Below are 8,697 nucleotides of genomic sequence, written 5' to 3'. Positions count from 1 at the left end.
GGTTCATATGTGTATATGTGTACGTACGAGAGGGAAGCAAGCCTCCTGCAGCAGCCAGTGCTTCCCCACAGACGCTAGCTTTGCCTTACAGGGGCACTGGGATGGGAAAAAGAGGAGCATGGAAACTTCCCATCAGTACCTCGATGCAGGGGAGCATGGCTCATCCCTCAGGGAGCAGCCAGAGCCGCTGCCGGGGAGGGAGGAATGGGTGGGAGCAGCCTGTGCACGCTGATGGGGAGTGAAGCTCTCCTTTTTCAGCTGGAGGTAGGTTGGTACAGAGGGAAGAAGGTGTGCCTCAGAGGTGTCATTCCTCCTCTGGGTCTCTCCTGGGATAGTACAGCTACAAATTGGTCCATATACGCTTTTAACCCTAATTGCTTGTACGTGTCACCATCTCTGCTGCCTACCAACATGCCTGTGCTATAAATTACAGAGTATTTCTGTGAGATTCAATTCAGCTTGATGAGAGAGAGTCCAGTGCTCACATCTTTGCTTCTTCTTTTACAATGTAATATTTATGGTGCCATTTGTCCAAAGATGCGAGATCAATTTGTATGCATATTAGCCTCTTAACATACTAGAACAAATGAGTACTAATTAAATAAAATAAACTGTTACAATTTTATCTTATAATAAGGAACAGTTGTCTTCACAAATACATTCTGAAGATATTACTTTGTCTTTTGTTCAGCCTGAACACAGCAGGTAGCCAGGAACTAAACTATTATTTTGTACTCATACTCTATTGTACTGGCATTTAACTTTATGAATTCTGCTAGCATTCACTGCACCGTTTTCCCCTTCCTCTCGTCATAATTACCTATTAGTTATGTCATTATCAGCTTTGCATGCAACAGGAGCTGAGGGCGATTGGAGCAGGCATCTGACCCCAGCTGGGACCTTCTTGGGCTGTTGTGCTTGGTGTGCTGCTTTTCCTTAGCCTCACTTGGGCCTGATCCTTTCTAGTGCTGAGGACTACCCTTAAAAGATGTTGAGTGTTTTCAGTGCTTAACTGCTTCAGCAGGGATTAATGGTGGGCAATAGGTCTCAGTGTGGGCTCAGTCCTTGGCACTATCACTCTGCTCGGGAAGGCTGAGGAAATTGCTTTCCTCCAGGACCTCAGTGAAACCAGCTGTAAACTGAGTATAACAGCAATTAGCAGCTCCTTCACAGGAGTGAAATTAGTTAATTAATGTCCCCGAAGTATGTAAAAGTCACCCTGTGTCTGGGTAAGTGGTGCAAGTGAAATGCGGAGGGGAGGTAGTACACAAGCCACCGGACTCCAGCTTTGCCATGAGCAGAGCTGGCTGTCCTCTGCTTATGTGGATGGTCTGCTTTGCCCTCTTCCTACTGAACTGGAAATTAATGAGACACTTTTAGGAAACGTAATTAAAAAAGATGTTCATAATCGTGGAGTCAAGCAGAACCAGCCCAAACAGCCAGCAAACCCTGCCAGTGAATCCTGAATATCCTAGATCGGATCCTTAAACAGTATGTGCCACCACATCTTCTTTGTAGATCTAAGAAAAATTGCCCTGTACAGGCCTGGAGTTCTGTTCTTGATTTAAGAAGCCATGAAAAAATCAAAGGCAAAAAAGCTAGCATTTATGTAGTATTATGAAAAAAAATCCCTGTGAGAAAATAAATAACACTTTTTGAGTTGTCTTTTGCAGCGCTGATTTCACAGTTGTCCTCAAGCGTAGTTTCTGCATGGTGTTGTGTGTTTGTATGCATGGGTATGGTGTATTCCTGTTAATGTTTATAAGCATTTGGTAAATGGCTGCAGTATGTGACTGTGAGGTTGGCAAGACTGCATCTAAGAATTGGAGAGAGAGTCAAGAACGACGCCTTAGAATTAACAACAATCATAGTTCTGGACCAGGAGGCTGGACACCTGCAAAATATGGACAGAACTTGAAAATAATCAAAAAGTGTCCTTTACTGGGCTGATTTAATGCTGTTGCATGAGATCACTGCACTACTCAGCACATACATGGCAGGTTTGTCCCGAACTTGCATGAACCCAGAGTTTTAAGGGAGGAAGGGCCTCATAAAGAGCCACTGAATTTGGGAGCCTGTGGCATGGATGCTCAGGTGTCTCTGCGTGATCACTGAAGGCTGGAAAAGGAGCGTTCCCGTCCCCTGCAGAGCCTGTCTCTGAGCTCAGCCACCACCGGGGTCAGGGTCAGGCTTGCAGCGTGCATCTGTGGCTCGTCTGACACCTCCATTTTTCCCCATAAGACATCAGCAACAGACATAGATACTCAGCACAGGAGGGTCACACAAAGGATGAAGACTCCAAACCTAAATGTGGCGGCTGAAAATTCTGGTATCAGCAGGCACTTAAACAGCTGTGGATGCCTGGGAAGGGAAAATAACACTCTAGCTCAAAGGTAGAAATAAATCTTTAGCTCGACTAAAGAGGCTAATTCAGTGCTTAAAGAAATAGTAACCTTGAGAGCTTCCTGGAATGGTTCTTCTCGAAAACGTAAATCACAAAAGCTCTCCTGAAGCTGTTAGGTGCAGATACAAATTCTAACAGGAGTCTGACAAGAGCAAAACCTTCATTTCAATTGCAGTCTGAAGCAAGTTATTTTTTCTTCTGTCCTGTAACATGAACTAATGTGGTAGCTGATACCATTATTTATGTAGCATAAGGAAAGAATTATTCTTGGAAAGCGGTTCCCTGCTCTTGAGTGCTAATTTCTTTCCACCATAGTTACTGGTGACATATGCCACAGAGGGGAGCTGGAAGCTCTTGTGCTCTAGCTCTGCTTTTGAACCTTATTTTTCTGTAGGGTCCAAGGGGAATCTCTCTATACCTTATTTTCCCTTTCTAGGAAATACGTACTCAGATCTGGAAGTGTGATATTCATCGACCATATGGCATGCTGGCAGGAGTAATTATAAGAACAAATGCTCAAAAGGAGCCTCTCCAGCAAGGAGTTTGGGCCATACTTATTAAGCCTTGTGATGTACTGAAATTAATGCAATATAATTAAGAGGTATTTTCTAGTTTCATTTTAAAACAAAAGAGGAAAATTTTAAAGAGTTTTTAATATCCTGCTTGTGATAATTCAGATACTGGCTACAGTTTTTAAGTAAGCAGAGGATAAGTACATAACATCAAGAGTCCCTAGAAAATGTCTTTCCAGGTCAGCCATAAGCTCTGTGCTAGAGCTTTGTCATTTTTACACAGTACGTGTTCACACGGTGTATGATTTCTTCCCTGCCTGCTATGGAGACTCCTCCATATTCATTATCCAAGAAGCTGTGGCCATCTTCACTACCAGTTTGGTCCTATCCTAGTCCCCTGCTCACCCTGTATCTGACGATGGCTTGCTACAGTTACATAGAATAAGAAGAGAAGAGAAGAGAAGAGAAGAGAAGAGAAGAGAAGAGAAGAGAAGAGAAGAGAAGAGAAGAGAAGAGAAGAGAAGAGAAGAGAAGAGAAGAGAAGAGAAGAGAAGAGAAGAGAAGAGAAGAGAAGAGAAGAGAAGAGAAGAGAAGAGAAGAGAAGAGAAGAGAAGAGAAGAGAAGAGAAGAGAAGAGAAGAGAAGAGAAGAGAAGAGAAGAGAAGAGAAGAGAAGAGAAGAGAAGAGAAGAGAAGAGAAGAGAAGAGAAGAGAAGAGAAGAGAAGAGAAGAGAAGAGAAGAGAAGAGAAGAGAAGAGAAGAGAAGAGAAGAGAAGAGAAGAGAAGAGAAGAGAAGAGAAGAGAAGAGAAGAGAAGAGAAGAGAAGAGAAGAGAAGAGAAGAGAAGAGAAGAGAAGAGAAGAGAAGAGAAGAGAAGAGAAGAGAAGAGAAGAGAAGAGAAGAGAAGAGAAGAGAAGAGAAGAGAAGAGAAGAGAAGAGAAGAGAAGAGAAGAGAAGAGAAGAGAAGAGAAGAGAAGAGAAGAGAAGAGAAGAGAAGAGAAGAGAAGAGAAGAGAAGAGAAGAGAAGAGAAGAGAAGAGAAGAGAAGAGAAGAGAAGAGAAGAGAAGAGAAGAGAAGAGAAGAGAAGAATAGTTGGAAGGGACCTGCAAGGGACCTTGGATCATCTGGTCCAACTGCGATAGATTGAAACTCCTTGTATTTTCAGGGAGTATTTCTGAAACCTTCTCTACCCAGGCTACTGCTTGCTTAGAGGTGATCAGCAGGCCTACATTTCTAGTTTGTGGATTAGCCACCCATGCAAACTCTTTGCTAATTTTTAATATAATGGAAGAAGCAGACATCTCCTAAAACTTAATAGTGAGAAAAATAATGGGATTAACTTTTTTAATAGAGACACAGCTGATTTGGCAAAACATGACAAACAGTCAGATCTTTAAGTCTACTTTCTATTTTGACGCAGACCTAACTCAGACAAAGCCTGGGGCCTACAGGACCTGTTGAGTTAGGACTGATGAGTACCACCCAGTTGTTGTGCCCTCACACAAAGTCTGACACGACTTTTCTCTGCGCAGCACTGTTGTTTGAGCTGACCTCACGAGGAGCATGGCAGTTTGGCAGGCCCTTTGCCCCACTCAGCGCACAGGATCGTCATACATAAAAATAAAGTCTTATTAAGAGACACATTAGGTTAAATGGGAAAATTACATCCCATTGATGCTAAAGCTTCAGCTACACTGTGATCTTTGCCTCAGAAATCCTGTTTGGACTTTGTACAGGACTCAAGGAAGAGAAAGCACACAATAAGAATATAAAACCAAATATTTCCTTTTTTGGCAGTTTCAGCAGCCTTCTCTCCTAGGCTGGATCAGTTACATTGAAATGCAGAATTACTTCCCTTTTTTGGATACCGTCAAAAAATGCAAAGCTGAACTATGGGTTAGTAAGAAGCAAAAATACAGAAGGGAGTCCCACATTATTTCCTTTGGTCAATGCAGGGCATTCAGCAAAGAAATAAAACCCAATCAAAAATCAAAAATCCAGCAACATTACAGTAGCTATCCCCAGGGCTTCATTGAGATCCCTGTCATTTCTCATGTTCACATTGTTCGCTTTTAACTGCAGGGGAAGGAGAGTAAATAGTACTAAACACAACAAACACAGGCGAGGACTAAAATATCTAATCAAATATGTACACATAGGAACTTGAAATACTAAACAACACAGCAATGCAAAGAAAACAACAATTTATACACATGCAAAACCAAAAAACCAAAAATAACAACTGATGAAGTTCTCTTTTTCTTCATGTATTTAAGATACATGGCTCAGGAAAGTTCTGAACACCGTCAAAGTATTATCAAGTCTTTAGGATGTCACAAATTGGTTAACTGTCATCTAATATCAGATGTCTACAGCGTAATGTCCACATCTGAGCTATCTGTCTTTATGTCAATGAGGAGAAAAGGGCAGTTACCCAGAGCCATACTTCAGACCTGTTTTAGAAGTCCACCCTCGCCTGAGATGGATTGCATCCTATGAGAACTTTTTTTCTATCTATCTCAACTATGAAAAGAGTCTGGATTACTCAGACAGAGCTATCCAAAGCCAGGTGAGATGACCTTATCCCTGTGTTTCTCCATTGCAAGCACAGATTATATTTGACTGAGCTGGGCACTTGGAGCAGGACACAGAAAATGTGTTGTGGGCAGCTGTAGAAAATTGACAGCTACGGGAGGAATATGGAGCAAGAAATCAAATTTTCTCACTTATACCACTATGGGCCATGTTACGTTTGGAAGCTTTGATACAGCAGACCCACAGACATATCCTTCCCTTAAAGCACAGGCAGGAATAGGGGCACAGTTCGGGAAATCCAAATGGTAATTTGCCTATTGACAAAAACAACTCTACAAAACACAGAAAATTCCAGTATGAGGGCTGCAATGGAACATGAGAGGTTACATAGTCCTTTCTCCTACACATGTTATCACCATACATAGTTTTGGGGGAGCTTAGGACTAAATTGTTTCATGAACTTTAGGAGTAGACCCTCCAATCAGTAAGGTGACAACAATTAACTTAAAGCAAGTCCTTTTACCTTAGAACAGCTAATTCAGTCCAATATTACTATGCACAGTTCCTTAATATTAACACTAAAACATTACTTACAGGGCCTCCTGTAACGCACATGAAGGATCTTCACAGTGCTGTATGTGTCTTGATTTTGGTGAGGAACCGAGATGGGCACTAATAAAAAATTTTACATGAGTAATTTGTTTCCCATGCCCTCCCTCAATGAGTCAGGCACACTACAATTTTGAAATTATTCTGGTTTTGACAAAGATTCATGAGGAAGTAACTTATGCACAAGACCAAAATAGTACATAATTTGCAAGTGCCACTTTCTGCCTTTTTTCTGGCAGAGTAATAGATATCAGTAAATGAGTTCTGGGCCCAGATCTGAAAGACTTAATGTTATGTTGAATAATGCCTTAGGTCTAGAACATCTAAGCTATTTTGGTGCTTCACATTGAAACTAGCAGCAATTCAGTGCCCAAATAACTTTGAAGTTCTAATCGTTTTTACCCTACTGAGGGTAATGTTCCTACTGAGATCTGTGTGCGTATTTCTGTAGACAATCTGTCAGCATGTGGCCCTTAGAATAGTACCCACCTTAAATATCCAACAATGACACTCAATTTTTGTACAATTCATCCTTGGTTAATAAAGATATACAGGAGGGTAGAGCTGCTATTCAGAGGAATTTTGACAGGCTGGAGAAATGGATTGACAAGAATCTCATTAAGTTCATCAGAGGAGAATGCAAAGTCTTGCCCCTGGGGAGGAATAACCCCAGGTACAGTACAGGCTGGAGCTGACTGTCTGGGAAGCAGCTTTGCCGAAAAAGATCTGGATCTCTTTGTGGAAAACAAGTTGAACATAAGCCAGCAAAGAAGGCCAATGGCATCGTGAGCTTATGAGCAAGAGTCTTTCCCGCAAGTCAGGGGACATGATTCTTCCCCTTGACTCAGCACTGTGGACTGCTGTGTCCAGCAAAGAAATCCCAGTACAACAGAGCAACATGATCTAGCTGGACCTGCATTGAGCGGGGAATTGAGCTAGGTGCCTTCCAGGAGTCCCTTCCAACCTAAATTATCTTGTTCTTCACCAGATGCCTTGGCAGTCAAGACTGAGATATCAAATCCATTTAAGCTTGCTTCTGATCCCTACTGGCACAGTATATATGCTGTGTTTATATTGTACATTTGCTCTAGATAAGTTAAATGAATATTACACACCTATCAAAAGTAAAACGTTCTACCTCAGTAATAAAAAAAAATCCACAACAAAATATTATTACTTCAGTAAGCTTTGAGTTCCTAAAGAAAGGGTGAAATCGGTCTGTCTTCCATATGTTTATCTGCATAAAGTACTGCAGAGTAACTTAGGGATTGATGTTGGCATCTTAAATACCCTACAGCTTTTGTAACTTGAATAAGTGGACATATGATCTCTTATTTTTGCAAGACAATGGATTTCCTGCAGAGAAATTAAAAGTTCATTTTTTGGATGTGGCAAATGGATTTGCTTCTTGCTCATGGTGCTGAGAAAAAAAATGGTGAAAAGTGCTAATTTGTGTTCAAACATAAAAAGAGTTGAAAATCTGGGAGAGATTTCATTATCAGAGTGATATGGGAACGCAACCCACAGCAGAGACTTTTAATAACTTCTGATTAATTCAGTAGCCAAATAAGATCATATTTCTTGCAACTTTCTGGAAAATACATAAGAATCTTATATTGCTTTAACTTTGGCACTTAAGATTTTACTTTAAATAAACTACTGGTTTCTGCAGACACTACAGTTTATATACATACTTGTGTGTATGAGAGAGAAAGAAGATAATTCTGGACACCCATCCTCTCCACTTGAAATGGGTCACATGGATCTTATCAATTATTGGATTGATGCATTGAACCAGTCAGTCTTTTAATTCAGTTGTCATCAGGGCCATCTGATAAAGAGGACTACAGATTTACTTTAAAAGAAATCAGAGGAAGACATTTTTCACAATGAGGGTGGTGAAACACTGGCACAGGTTGCCCAGAGAGGTGGTAGGTGCCCCATCCCTGGAAACATTCTAGATCAGGATGGACAAGGCATTGAGCAACCTGGTCTAGTGGAAGATGTCCCTGCTCACTGCAGGGGTGTTGGACTATATGACCTATAAAGGCCTCTTCCAACCCAAAGATTCTAGGATTCTAGGATTCTATGAAACATTGATACACTGCTTTACAAGGACAACAGCAACAGAAAGTGTAACACACAATCTACTAAGCACCTATGATGGCTTTGCAATAACATCCTCCACACACTGCCTTTTACAGACACTTTCAGAACTAGCTTGCAATTATGGTTTTATTGTTTATGCTTAAACTTGCAGATCCATTTTGGGAATAAAATGTATCCATTGCTTTTCTCAGAAATGTCATGGGTGGTTAGGTCCATTGCAGAGATGCTACCTACTACGCCTAAGGAATTCTAAATTGGAGAATGATTCTCATTTAGACTCTGATTTCAAAGATCCAGGGCTGTACACCAGGCTCAGTTCTGTCCTTGGTGTCTTTGTAGAGTCCAGTCCAATCAGCAACTACTGAAGTGCTGGCATGCACATTATCTATTTACCCTTGGTTGAAAAGTCCCTGCATGTAATTTTCCAGACAGCTGGTTTTCCAGCAGGTACTGATAGCACTGAAGTAGCAGGTCTCACTGGCTCACCGTAAGACCAGTTTCCCCCTCCGCAGAGCGGCCGTACCCCTGCTG

The sequence above is a fragment of the Phaethon lepturus genome, unplaced genomic scaffold, assembly GCF_000687285.1.
Source record: "Phaethon lepturus isolate BGI_N335 unplaced genomic scaffold, ASM68728v1 scaffold6257, whole genome shotgun sequence".
NCBI classification, from domain to species: Eukaryota; Metazoa; Chordata; class Aves; order Phaethontiformes; family Phaethontidae; genus Phaethon; species Phaethon lepturus.
Note: the sequence above shows the minus strand (reverse complement) of the source record.